This window comes from Myiozetetes cayanensis, unplaced genomic scaffold (assembly GCF_022539395.1).
Source record: "Myiozetetes cayanensis isolate MyiCay16 unplaced genomic scaffold, myiCay2020 scf6-25, whole genome shotgun sequence".
NCBI lineage: Eukaryota > Metazoa > Chordata > Aves > Passeriformes > Tyrannidae > Myiozetetes > Myiozetetes cayanensis.
Window position 1 is genome coordinate 16964456 of NW_026087853.1, and position 13308 is coordinate 16977763.

At 34.5% G+C, this 13308-nt stretch overlaps 1 long non-coding RNA gene across 2 annotated transcripts; it reads right to left on the reverse strand.

Annotated features, from left to right (window-relative positions):
- Nucleotides 1-2075: 2075 nt before the first annotated feature.
- Nucleotides 2076-10168, reverse strand: LOC126651300 (uncharacterized). Of its 2 annotated transcripts, none has more exons than XR_007631622.1 (4): nt 10088-10168; nt 5203-5239; nt 4070-4152; nt 2076-3107 (listed from the first exon to the last, which is right to left on the reverse strand). It is a non-coding gene; the product is annotated as an uncharacterized LOC126651300 (long non-coding RNA). The 2 variants fall into 2 exon arrangements; XR_007631621.1 differs by having other exon boundaries at nt 4070-4183; nt 10088-10153.
- Nucleotides 10169-13308: the final 3140 nt, after the last annotated feature.

Consider the following 13308-nt stretch of genomic DNA (forward strand, 5'->3'; position numbering starts at 1 on the left):
AAATTTGTTTCACTAAGCAAAAGGTCTAAACATCTGAACTAATAATTTCAATATAGTACCACAAGATACCCAGAGCCACAGGCCCCAGCTCTGACAGCTCCATTGGAAGGCTCTTGCTACAAGGTACACTTCTATTCTTTGTCATGAAGAAATACAGGGTGACATTAGCACTGCAATTAAAGAAAATACAATGTCCAGCACTTGCAATATCAAAAAGTTCATTTAGAGAAAGGAAAAAAATTGATTCAGAAACGCAAACTAAAGAGGAGAATAAAATTTAAAAAAAAAAAAAAAAAAAGAAAAAAAGAAAAATAATAGACCCACAGAATACGGTTACTGGAAAAGAGAGGTTTAATTTCTTAGCCAGTATAAATCAGCACAGACTCCCTGGTATGAACAGAGCATTGCCAATAAACCCAATAGTTGGAAAAAAAGACAAAAAAGGTTGTTATGGAGGAAATGAAAGGATTAGAATAATAGAAGATTCAGAAATATCCTTTGTTTTACTGCATACACATCTGTGCTTCTCAAATATATGGGAGTGCATTTGAAACCAGATGTAAAGTTTAGATTTGTTTTTTTTTTTTTACATTCTTATTATTTGGATAACTTAAAAACACACAGTCCAAGTAGAGAACTATCAGTGCTCTTAAAAATGTGGAAAATGCTTGAAGAAGAACATACTTTCTTCAAAAAAAAAGGCAAAGTGAAGTAAAAGTTCTGTAAAGAATATCCACCTCTTTTCTGACAAAACAAATAAATTAAAACATGATCATATTTTGGCAGAAATAGCACTGTCATATAATTTCCAACTGTTGCAAACTTTATCTGAATTCTGATCAAAAAGCCACCATAGCTTGCTATTCTGGCAGAGTATGCCTGTAATGTGTCTCAGTGTTCAACAGGAAACTGTGAAAAGCATCCAAGACCAGGGAGTTGAAGAGAGCATGAAATGAAGGGTTTCCTACAATAAAATGTTTACTATTTTCATTGCAGGAAAGACAACTTGGATAAAATAAGCAAGCCACTATTATGTGATTAATAAGGATAACATTAGAATACATTTACTCGTTCTGGAAACAAATATTATTTCTTCCTAAGACGTGATTATCATAGAATCACAGAATATCCTGAGTTGGAAGGGACCAGCAAGCATTACTCTAGTCCAACTCTCGGCGCTGCACAGGACAGCCCCAGTTCATTGTCCAAATGCTTCTTGAACTCCATCAGGTTCAGTGCTGTGATCACTTCCCTGGGAGCCTGTTCCAGTGCCCAACCACCCTCTCAGTGAACAACCTTTTTCTAATAGGTTCTTCCCTTGGGTCCTGTCTCTGGTCACCACAGAGAAGAGATCAGTGCCTGCCCCTCCTCTTCCCCTCATAAGGAAGTTGTAACTGCAGTGAGGTCTTCCCTCAGTCTCTTCTTCTCCAGGCTGAACAGACCAAGTGACCTCAGCCACTCCTCATACAGCTCCCCCTCAAGGTCCTTCACCATCTTCCCAATCACCTCCTTTGGATACTCTCTAAGAGCTTACATTGTGGTGACCAAAATTGCACACAGTACTCAGAGTGAGGTCACCTCAGTGCAGAGCTCAGCTGGACAATCCTCTCCCTCAACCAGCTGCTGATGCTTTGCCTGATGCTCCCCAGGACATGGTTGGCCCTCCTGGCTACCAGGGCACTGCTGACTCATACTCAGCTTTCCACTGATGAGGACCCCAGGTCCCCTTCTGCAGTGCTGTCCTCCAGCCTCTCATTTTCCAGCCTTTACGTACATCCAAGGTTGCCCCTTTTCAGGTGCAAAATACATCACTTGCCCTTGTTAAACTTCGCATGGTTGGTCATTGCCCAGCCCTCTAATTTGTCTATGTCTCTCTGCTTAAATGAAGACACTGAAGAGAACTAGCACTAAGATGGAGCCCTGCAGAACCCCATTAGTGACAAATGCCAGCCTGATGTAACCCCATTTACTATAATCCTTTGTGGCAGTTGTTCACCCATCACATTACATATTTTTCCAGGAAGTGTCTGTTATCTCAAGTATGTGCATAAAAACATGCATGTTATGTATTAAGTAACAAATTATAAAGATGCAAGAAGCCTCTCAGGTGACTGCAGCACCCCTTAGGTTTCTTACCTGATCTGATTCCAGTTATTAGACTTATGCTAAAAGCTCTCATTTACTTTGAATGCAGTGTTCTTCATTTTCTGAGATAATATACATGCAAACATGTATGCAGAGATGTTTGTCTTTAGTACTTCCCTGAAATTACTGAAGTACATTTGGCATGACAGGATTGTAGTGTCTGTGTGTTGGTGGTACCAGCAATAACTACATTTATGAACATAGATCCTTCTGTTCTCTGCATTTTCAAGGTTTAAATATGTGCTTGTTAGGAAGCAATAGCAGACCTTGCACAGGTTTTATTGTGCTCTTATTTATTCTCACACAAATTATTGCTTTTATAACATTTGCTGTTCCTTTCTTCTGTTCATTTCTTGTGTGAAAAGAATTTCCTAGTTTTATCTGTCTTTTATAATAGTGATAAGCCCAGGAGAAAGGCAGAAACTGAGAGCAACTGCCACCCAGCTGGTCTTCAATATCCTTGTGAGGTGAAGTAGAGGGGTAAATACCAATCTCTTCCCTCTCATGACCAGCAACAGGAGTCAAGGATATGGCATGAAGTGGAGTTATGGGACATTCACATTGGATATCAGGAAAAAGTTTCTTACCCAGAGGGTGTCTGGGCACTGGAACAGGCTCCCCAGGAATGTGGTTACAGCACTAAGCCTGACAGAGTTCAAGAAGCATTTGGACAGTGGTCTCAGGCACATGGTATGATTCTTGGGGTGTCCTGCACAGGGTCAGGACTTTATCCTGATGGGTCTTTATCCTGATGGGTCCCTTCCAACTCAGCATATTCTATGATTTTGTGATTTTATATGCCATGCTTAGTACTACATCACTCTTTCTGGCCCTTGGTTACAGCATTCTTAGATCCATATTGACTCAGACACAAAGATGTGAAATATCCTTGTTCATACTGTAGAAAAGCATTTAAATTATATTCTTAAGAAGTGAAAGACGGTGGCTCAAACACTTTCAGCCTAAGGAAAAAAAAAAAAAGAAGTAAGACTCCTACTTGCAGATTGAATTATACAAAATTATACAAAAACCTGAGAATACAGCTGTGATGCACTGTATTGGATTCAGATTATAAGACAGATTCAGAAGATTTCTAAGAGTATTAAGCAGGTTGAAGTTAATCTGACAGTGACGATTAACATCATTGCTAAAGCAGAAGCTTTATTCACAGGTAGTATGTGTTCCTGGTACTCAATCTCCAAGACTAGCCTACCTTTTAAATATAGGTATTATAGATTAATCTCTTGAAGTTAAGCAATAAAATTTCATAAAAATCTCATTTTAGGAAAACAAAGTAGAAATCCTGAATATAATTTCTGTCTCCTGTTCCCTATTCATCCGGTGACCTGCTCCAAACAGTAGTAACTGCAGGTAGTTCCAAGCTAGTCATGGTGCCCTCTGCTATCCTGTCTCATTGTCTCTGCAGACAGTTTCAAGAAAAGCAGGAATGATTCTGTGTTGTTTTCTGTCAACATCCAGTTTAAACTATTCCCAGCCTAGAGGCTCCTGTGATAAAATTTTTTGTTACTTTTTTGTGGGTTTTGGTCAGAATATGATGCTCCCACATTTGGTGAGGCACTGCCAAAGCCACATGTGTCTGTTGGCCCATTGGATGGTAGAAAATGGAAAGATCCATCAATCAAAAGAACAGAGAAAAACAATTTATGTTGAAGAGCTTCAATTTGTTTCCATTTTCACTTAGATCTTACTTAGATCACTTAGTGAGGTGTTCTGGCCCACTAAATTGTTTGATCACTTGGACTACAGTCAATATATTCTTTTATATGTTTGGAGTTTTGCCTGTTTGTCAAATGTATCACTATAGCCTATTAGACCTTAAACTTGTGCAGCAATGTGAGCTGACAGTGCCTGCTGATGGGTGCAATATACATGCAGCACATGTATATTAGAGTTATGTACTTACTGTTCATTCATCCTTACTGTTCCTTCTTCTAATGCATTCTTTTACTTCATACAGCTCAATGGAAACACGTATCCAACTTGTAGCTGCAGTTGCAAGAAATCAAGTGATGCAATGCTGTATTTTTAAATAATGAAGGATACAATAATAATATTATAGACATATTATGCAAATAATTGGTTCATCAGTGTCTTGACTATATCATTCTCTATAGCTTTTATGTCTGAAGGCAATTGTGAAGCTGCTTATATTTGTCACACTTTTATTACCTCTTCTATCTGTTTACTATCACAACACTAACTTAAGAAATAGGAACAATTGCTTTTTTCTAAATGAAGAAAAATCTGGAAGAAACAAACATTTTCAGTCTTAAGACAACAAACATATTTAGCTACAGCTATGAAGAAAGAGTATGACTAAAAAAAACACTATCAGTGACTGTGAAAACATATATAAGCAAAGTTGATATTCAGCTCTTTCTAAATTCATTTAGTTTCTACTTTTACAAAGCCAAAAATATCATAAATCTAGTGCAATTTACTGAAAGCATAATACTATTGCATGTCATGCTAAAAGCAAGCTGAATTTTGCTTTCATGCAACCATAATCCAAGTTACAAACCATTTCAAACACAGGGATAAAAGACAATTCCTACTATGATTAACTTAATTTTTTTACGCATAAAACCAGTCATAAGAGTTTATAAAAACAAAACCTGTGAGACAATATTGTCTAAATCAATATGCAGTAGGAATGGGTGCATCAGCAAACTGATATCAACATTTTTCATGAGTATCATGATGCAGAATTTGAAGGGGAGAGATGAAATATGGCAACAGTTAGCTGCTCTGAAAATATTTCTGAGAAACTCCTCCCATGTCTGAGAGGTAGTATGAAGCTTATTTGAAAATATAACAAATAGTGGCACATCCATTCGCGGTGTGAGATGATATTTTATCATAAATAAGATATGATAGCTGAGTGTTTCAAGGTTGTGAAGGTCCTTGAAAGTGAAGGTAAGTGGATGATGCTTGATTGAAAAGAGATGATGAAGTAGCTGATGGAAGAATTTAAAAAAGGAGGGCAAAAGCAATGAAAAAAATACTGTGAATGAATATAAGTGGGTTAGCACTTACCAGTGGTTGTGAAATCTTGGAGAAAACATTTTATTAACTGAAAAACAGCAGATAAGAATTTAGACAAGAGTTTTAGCTCTTTAATTTTCAAGAAACTAAACAATTTGCAAGAAACAAGTGCAAGCAAAATTGGCCTCTGAAGAGTCAGATTGATATCAAAGACAAAAAATGGCACTTAAAAGCAAGGCACTGTCATGGCACTTAATTAGCAATTTTACTTTAGAGGCCCTGCTGGGACTGTTATGGTGAGATGATGTCATGGGAATGATTTTCATTTGACAGGTAAGAAAGTTGTACTGAAACCATAAGCAATGAAAGGCTAATTTGAATGTGAATTATTCTTGTCCATTGCATTTTTTGTAGAAAAAAAAGCCCTGGAAGCACAAGAGTAAGCAATTGGAAATGGAGAGTGGGAGGAAAAAGGAACATTGCCTGTTATTTGAAAGACTGTTTTACATAGGTGAAGAGGGACCAGAAAAGGAGTCCAGAAACAAAAATCAGTTTTCAGGACGATCTTGATTAACAGCACTGAAGGCAGTTGACCAGTCAAGGAGCATAAAAGTGGCATAACTGTGAAGAATCTAAGTTTCAAAACTATGGGAAAAATAGCCTTGTCTCAAGAGATTACATAGCTTTAATCTCTCTTAAGTTCTATTGCTCTTACTGGTTCAATTCACCTTGAATAAATAACTGAAAGGAAATACAGTTGCCATACAGAGTTTTTAGAAGTCATTAATAGGTTCATTTTAGTTACCTTTCCATTTCTAACTTTGCTCCTCTTTCAGGATGCTTAATTATATAACACATGATAAATCCAGAATTATCCTTTCCTCTTGAAAACAAGGATTTGAACATGGGTCTCTTGATTCCAGCAAATTAATTTCTACAATAAGTGGACTCAATGAACTTAAAAGTCTTTTCCAATTTGTTCTATGATTCTATGAAATTCGTGTTTTAAAATTGTAGAATAATACCCCAAAACGACACAAAAGACATGGAGAACCCTCTTGGATGTCTGATTTTGGAGTAGTGAGTCCACAGCAGGCCCACTAATGACAATTTCTTTCTTTTAAGTCAACAAACTTTTCATCTTTAGAAAAATCTCTGGAGGATTGGCCAATAAAACTAGCTAATTGACTATTCAAGAAGACTGTATGAAACATGAAAGGAAAAAAATTTCTTGATCAGAACTCCTTGGAAAAGATAGTCATTTGAACAAACAGATTCCATATAAAAATACACTTCTCTGGCTATATCAGCTAATATTTAATGTTCTGTAAAATAAGTATTCAGAAACTGGCAGAAATCTTTAGAAACAAACAAAGCAAAAACTTTTGTTTTCTGATGAAATACTAGAAATGCAGAGGTACTTGCATAGTAGCAGACTCTAGGGTCTTGAGGTTTTGGGGGGGGGGGGTTGACATTATCAGAAATACAACAAGTCACTTTATGGATTTTCGCTGATTTTTGTGTGTCTAGAACGTATTTTTGGTAGAATACAGAGTAGGACTGATAAACTTACGTTCAATGATAGTCTGGCATTCCAACTACAGAAGTACCTTTAGTAATTATCTTTTGAAATCTTATCCATGATATTTTCATTAGTTACAGATCTCACAACAGCTGTGTTTGTTATCTCAAGACCTCAAAATATCTCAAAATACTGTAAGTTTTCATGCATCTTTCATTTCTATATTTCACTACTATAGAAATATAGCAGCTAGTACACAGTACATATGCTCATATTTTATTTTAACTCCTTTTTGCCAGAAAAAGTACTCTGTGGTACTGCATTTGTTGCCTCTTAATTTCCAGGCAAAACTAAACACAAGGCATGTAAATGTTTGAGAACATACCTTGAAATCCACCCATCTCAGACATTGCAACAGTAAAGATTGTTGTTTAAATTTTGTGTCATCCTTTAATGTTCCCTTTGAATTCCCTTGGTGAAATAGGAAGTGACTCTGCCCATGACAGAGGGTTGGAACTAGATGATCTTTAAGATCACTTTCAACTCAACCCATTCTATAATTCTATGAAAAGTCTGTTATAAAATGGAAGCAACAATTTTCCATGTATATATTAACTGTCCCTCTAACTGGCAATGACTTCTCTTCTGTGCCACTTCTCACACTGCATAAGATAAAATACTAAATGTACTAATTGCAGCTAAATACTTGCTGGGTGCCAACTTTATTAAAGTTTCTATGACTCAGACATATATAGCTGAGCAAAAATCTAGTACATCAGCATAGGTATAACCTGTTAAGGTAGAAATTTCATGTGAGTTTCCAGAGAACTGTTACAGACAGAATATTGAATGTAACTAAAACATCACTGCCTGGTAAAGGTGTTGAATCTATTATATTGAAGCTACAGTACATTTGAAACAACATTAAATACCATATAAAATTAGAAGAAAGGACCCTAGATAAACTTCTGGAAGGAAGGACAAAAAAAAAATGGAATTTTTAAGCTCTAATATAAACTTCAAGAAGTGCAAAGAAATGTGACAAATCCATCTGCATTTCCAGAGATTCTTGGATGCCTCTTATTGTGCCAAGTGCTTTATCAGGTTCAATTTTTGGGTTCTATCTCTAAAAACATGTGGTCAACATATGTTTGATTTCCTTTTTGTCTGTGTTGGTTGCTGTGTAGTGGGAAGATTGTATTGAAGTGTCTAAGAAACAGAAGAAATGGAAGATTTCCAGATTTCCTCTCAATCAGGTCTTCTTTTTTTTTAATTACCATCATTTTTTAAACATTGTTTCCTAATAGACGATGGCAGCTGAACTAAATGGAAATACAATACAGAGAAACAAACTAGCAACAAACTTCACTTAAAGGAAAATTGTAAAGGTAATTTATCTAAACAGCAAATATCATGGCTCAATGCACTCCTTGCAATGGTAGTGCAACTCTATGGTTCATTAAATATAGAATATATTTGTGTATATTTTTCAGGCCTCATTCTTTTTGAGAACTTGTGTAACTGTACTCCCACACTGTGATTAACCCTTTCTCCTACTTGTACCCTTTTCTGCATTCTAAATAATCTGTGGAGAGATAATCAGTGTCTTGATTAAACTGTAAGATAAGGAAATATATGTATAACAGTGGAACTGATGTCAGTTACAATTAAGCAATCCATAAATTGCCATCTCATTTAAAATTTCTCAATTATACTTGTTATCTGAAAATTACTTTCTTCAAATAGTCTTTAAATATCACAGAATGACATAAGAGTTGCAGTTGGAAGGGACCTCTGGCGATTATCTATTCCAACCCCTCTGCTAAAGCAGGTTACCTTGAGTAGGTGGCAGAGGATCATGTCCAAGCAGATTTTTAATATCTGCAGAGAAAAGCTAGTTTCCATAGTTACTTCTAAAGTTTGACCCAAGTGAATTCACTGCATATATGTATATACATACATATGTATACACACACACACACATGTAATAATTGTGAAATTTTATGTTAACTTCTTCAACATTTTGAAGTCTGCACTTCAGTCCTTCATAGGAGCATTTTGTGATTGTTTATTCAGAATCAGACAGAGATGAAGGCTCAACTCACAACTGTGTTACTGTAGCAATAGGTTAGTCCACCTCTGCTGAAATAACTTCTAGCAACAGATCAACAACAAAAGAAAACCTTAGTTAGAGCCAAAGAATATTCTATAAAAATAATTATTTAATATTTCCTTCCTAAAAGAGAAATATTTTCTTCTTAAATATAGATCTTTGTTTTAACTTCCTTTGCTTTTCTTTGTTTTACTGTTTGTTGTTTTGTTTTTTAATTTCATTTTGGGGAAGGTTTTTTATTTGACTAAATTCTCCTCTACCAGGGACTATATTTTCTAAATATAAATAAGAATTTTAGCCCTTACCAATCTTCTCTCTTAAAGAAAGGATTGTTTCATAAAAGGAAAACAGACAAAACTCTTGTTAAAGGTCCACACACACAAACACACACAGAGTATGGTGCATTGCCCCTGTAATTTACTGGCGTTTACTTGTAACTTTTTTCTTCTGCTAGGAAGATAAAGAATTAATTTAATAACACTTATCATGAGATTTTCATAACGATTTAACTTAATTTTGAGAAATTAGTGTAAATGTTACATCTCATATTTAAATCCTCTTCATATCTTCCCCAATTTTTTTTCTTATGCGCCTAAATAGTACATTATGGAAAAAATAAAGAAGGAATCTACATATCTATATAAAGGGCTATACAAATGTCCTGCTAAGTGGAAGAAGTGGGAGTAACAATGAAGTGTTATGAAAATATGGAAATAAAAGAAGGTCAAAGGAACTGTTTTAGGTGGAGCAAAAATGAATAATAGCAAAGATGTTTTTTGTAGTTAGGCTCTATTTTATCTTAGAACACTGCACTTGGCACATTTTAATGATAAAGATGGTCCAGTAATACAAATACAAAAATTAACCTCTGTGTGATAAGGAGTTGTCAATGATATTTTATAAATATGCATATTTTGAAGATTGGTCAAATGTTTCACCACCAGGGATGTCTTTTTACCAGTAGGATTTAAGTAATATTAATAGAGCAAGGTGAATACTTTAGTGTTTTATAACATGCTCTGGTGAAACTATTCAGGCTGCCGAACCAATGCTGAATACGTGGCAAATGTGTATTTTTAAAAGCAATACACAAAAGTAATCAAGAAAAAAGATTTCTTTTAGTTAGAAGCAGTTGGGAAGAGTGCTCAGAATAGCATGAACATTCTGGAAGACCAAGGTGAAGTCTCTTAATTTACTACTTATATTATGTCATTGACTGGACAGACTGTGCTCCAGACTGTCAGATGGCATAAAACATTACAGCTTCAGTAATGTCAAAGTTCATCAGAAGGATACTTCACCTTCACAAAGTGTTAAAGGATCCCCTTCATCAGCAGATGGATTCTTTGATGATCAGGAAAATGAATCCCCCATGGCACAACTTTCAGGGCTTAGCATGACTGGCAAAGGGAAGAAGCGATGGAAGAGTGGAGATATGTCTGATTACTTATTATTAACAGTCAACAGCAGGAATTCTTGTTTGTAGGACACGATCTAGCTTAGAAAAAAGATTTTTTTATAAGTAAATTTTTCTATTAAAATATATGTTGAAGGTCTTGTTCTTGTAAAAGAAAGAAAGATACCAAAAATGCTTTACAAAAGATTTGTCTGGAATATGCTTGAAGTTAAGATAATAGATGTTTTGCAGGGCCAGCTAAAACAAATATTGCAATTTTTCATTAAGTTTATTCTCTATGTATATTTATGTATACACATGTAGAAACTAAATATTTTGTACATCAGAAATGTTGCCATTGGAAATAGTGCAGCTTGGAATAAATAGTTTATTTAGATCCCATGGGTCATTTCATTAATTAAGCTCAGAAGACAATTATATCATTTTAATTCCTACAAAAGAAGAAAATATTTATATTTCATATTTGCAAAATCCAACCATTATGAAAATGCCGTAAAAAATCAAATCTATATTATCAGGTATATGTATATGAAAATTATACTTATTTGATATTATGAATAAAAGTGTGACTATGAAGTTCCAGTTCACCTTTTATACAGTTAGACACCATCAGAATAAAACCTATTACCCTATGCTTGACATTGATATAATATTATTGTAGTGTACAGTATAGAAGTTTATAAGAAAGAACTGAAAACGTGATTAAAAATAATGACCAAAGCTTAAAGCCTATTTACTGTGGACACTTTTAATAAGTGCATGTACTCTTTCATGAACCAATTATTAGAAGATCACTTTATCATGAAAGAATATGTTTCTGTATTTATCTGATAATTGTACACTCAATATAAAATAAAGTTCACAACAAAATAAGGTGTAAGTACTCTTGCGCAGAGAGGCATTTGAACATTTTACCTCTCTGCTGGGCCTTAAAATTATTCAAGTTTGGGATTTTGTCTGGTAGCATCAATATCTGTCACCAAAAGGATAAACAAGACGTAAATAAAAAGTCTTATGGAAAGGAGAAGAAGGAATAAGAGGGTGATCATGACACCAGCTCTTTTGAGTAACATGATAACCTGTCTTCATACTCTTCTATTAGGGGTCAGAAAATGATTACCATTATATTAGGACAGATTAATCAATAAGTAGGTCAGATTTTCACTGATCCTCCTTAAATTTTTAAGGCATATGCATGTGAGCATCTATCTCTATATGCAAACTGGCAGATTTGTGTTATAGAAGGGATTTCATGAGCCCCATGAGTGCATGTCTAATAAACCTGATTAAATATTTTTCGGGTGTAACTCCTCAGCCAACAGTCAATTCCTTAAAACATCACACCTCTTTATTTTGCCATCTTCCCTGTCACAAGTGCATTTTTCTGAGGTAACTTTCATAAATACATATATACATATATATATATGTGTGTGTGTGTGTGTGTGTGTAACCACAGAATATTTTAGGAAGCTATAAATATTTAATATTTATGTCCGTCTTTTAAATTATTGCTTTCCTAACAATCGGAAGAGCCAAAATCAGAAACATCTGACCAAATCTGTAAAAAATTTAGTTGCCTGCCAGTTTTCAGTGTTTTCAATTTGTAGTGATAAGTAATACTTTGTCTTATTTAACACATATAGAAATCGTTTAGAAAGAGAAATTCAATGTTAACAATTACATTCAAAAATTATAATAACTTGGCAGAGTCTTTGAATACCAGTGAAAATGCAGCAATGCATCAAATAAACGCAAACAGATGAGGATCATTGTCTAAAATATTGGAAAATGAGAATGAGCCTAGAAAAAACTCAGCTCATGCAAAATCTGGTGTATAATGATCTGAATAAGAGATAATACCTAATGATATAAATACCTGGAAGTAGTAATACTGGAAGAGATTACGATTTAAATGTAAAGTAAATTGTACATAAGTTTATAATGAGATATAGTTGTAGTGAGAAAAAAAACAACAAACAATAAGAATGTTTCATTCAACAGAATACCCCATTAAGTCAAGACAATACACAAGTTAAAAAGTAATAAATTCTTGTACTAATAAGTTTTGATTAAAATCAAGCAACACCAAGGAAAACACAACTTTTGATATTTGATTTGTGGCATCCAGGCTTACATACAGAATTGAAGAATATATAATTTTGAGAAACAATAATAAAAGGTATGTTGACATTCAAGAAAACTCATTTGTCAAATATATCCTTCTGGATAATCTTAATGTTACAGAATATAGAAGATACACAGTAAAAGTTCTCCTTGAACGTTAAAAATTGATGGTAAACAAAAAAGGGAAAGAAAAAAATTAAAAAATATATTCTTTGGTGTTTGAGGGAGATTTTAGCCTGTGAAAATATTCCCTAACTTTGTGACATCAGAACATTTTCTTTGGCAATGAAAACACTCTCTCTGAGTTTAAATGACACAACTGCATTGCGTCTGCGTTAGACACAAGCTTCAGAACTCATGTTTTGGAGTCCATTAAAAATGTTGAAATATTTCACCCTGAAAATGTCTGTATTAATTCTCTTTCTCCCCTCTTCCCAAATACATTAATAATTCAAGAAGTTTGAAAGCAATATTCTTTTGGCTGTGCAAAGCTTTTATTGGCAGCTTTTGCATTTTCTTTTAAGCAAATGGATTTTTTAAATCTTAATGAACTCTGAATTTGTAACCCACCCCATTATTTCTGCTAAAGAAATAAACCATCTGGACAACACTTCTGTGGGGTGATTTGTATTTACGTAAATTAACAGCAGTTTATGTAATTTTTGACCATAACCAAGTCTTTCCATTCAGGTGAATTCTCTAAAGCCTTTAAACTTTATTGCTTGAAATATTAAAGCTATAGTGAGCACATTGAAACAATTACACTGAAGTAAAGATGATCATAAAAACAAGACTGTGTGCCCCTCAAAACCATGTGAAAAGCACTCATGGAAAGAAAAAGGGAAGACAGGCCAAGGCTGAGGGGAACCAAAGTCTACTACCACATGCAATTGAGGAGAATAAATTTTGGGAATACTTTGACTACTTTTCATTTAGAATGAGTTTACTCCCATAGAATTAAGAATTGATAAGATAGTCCTG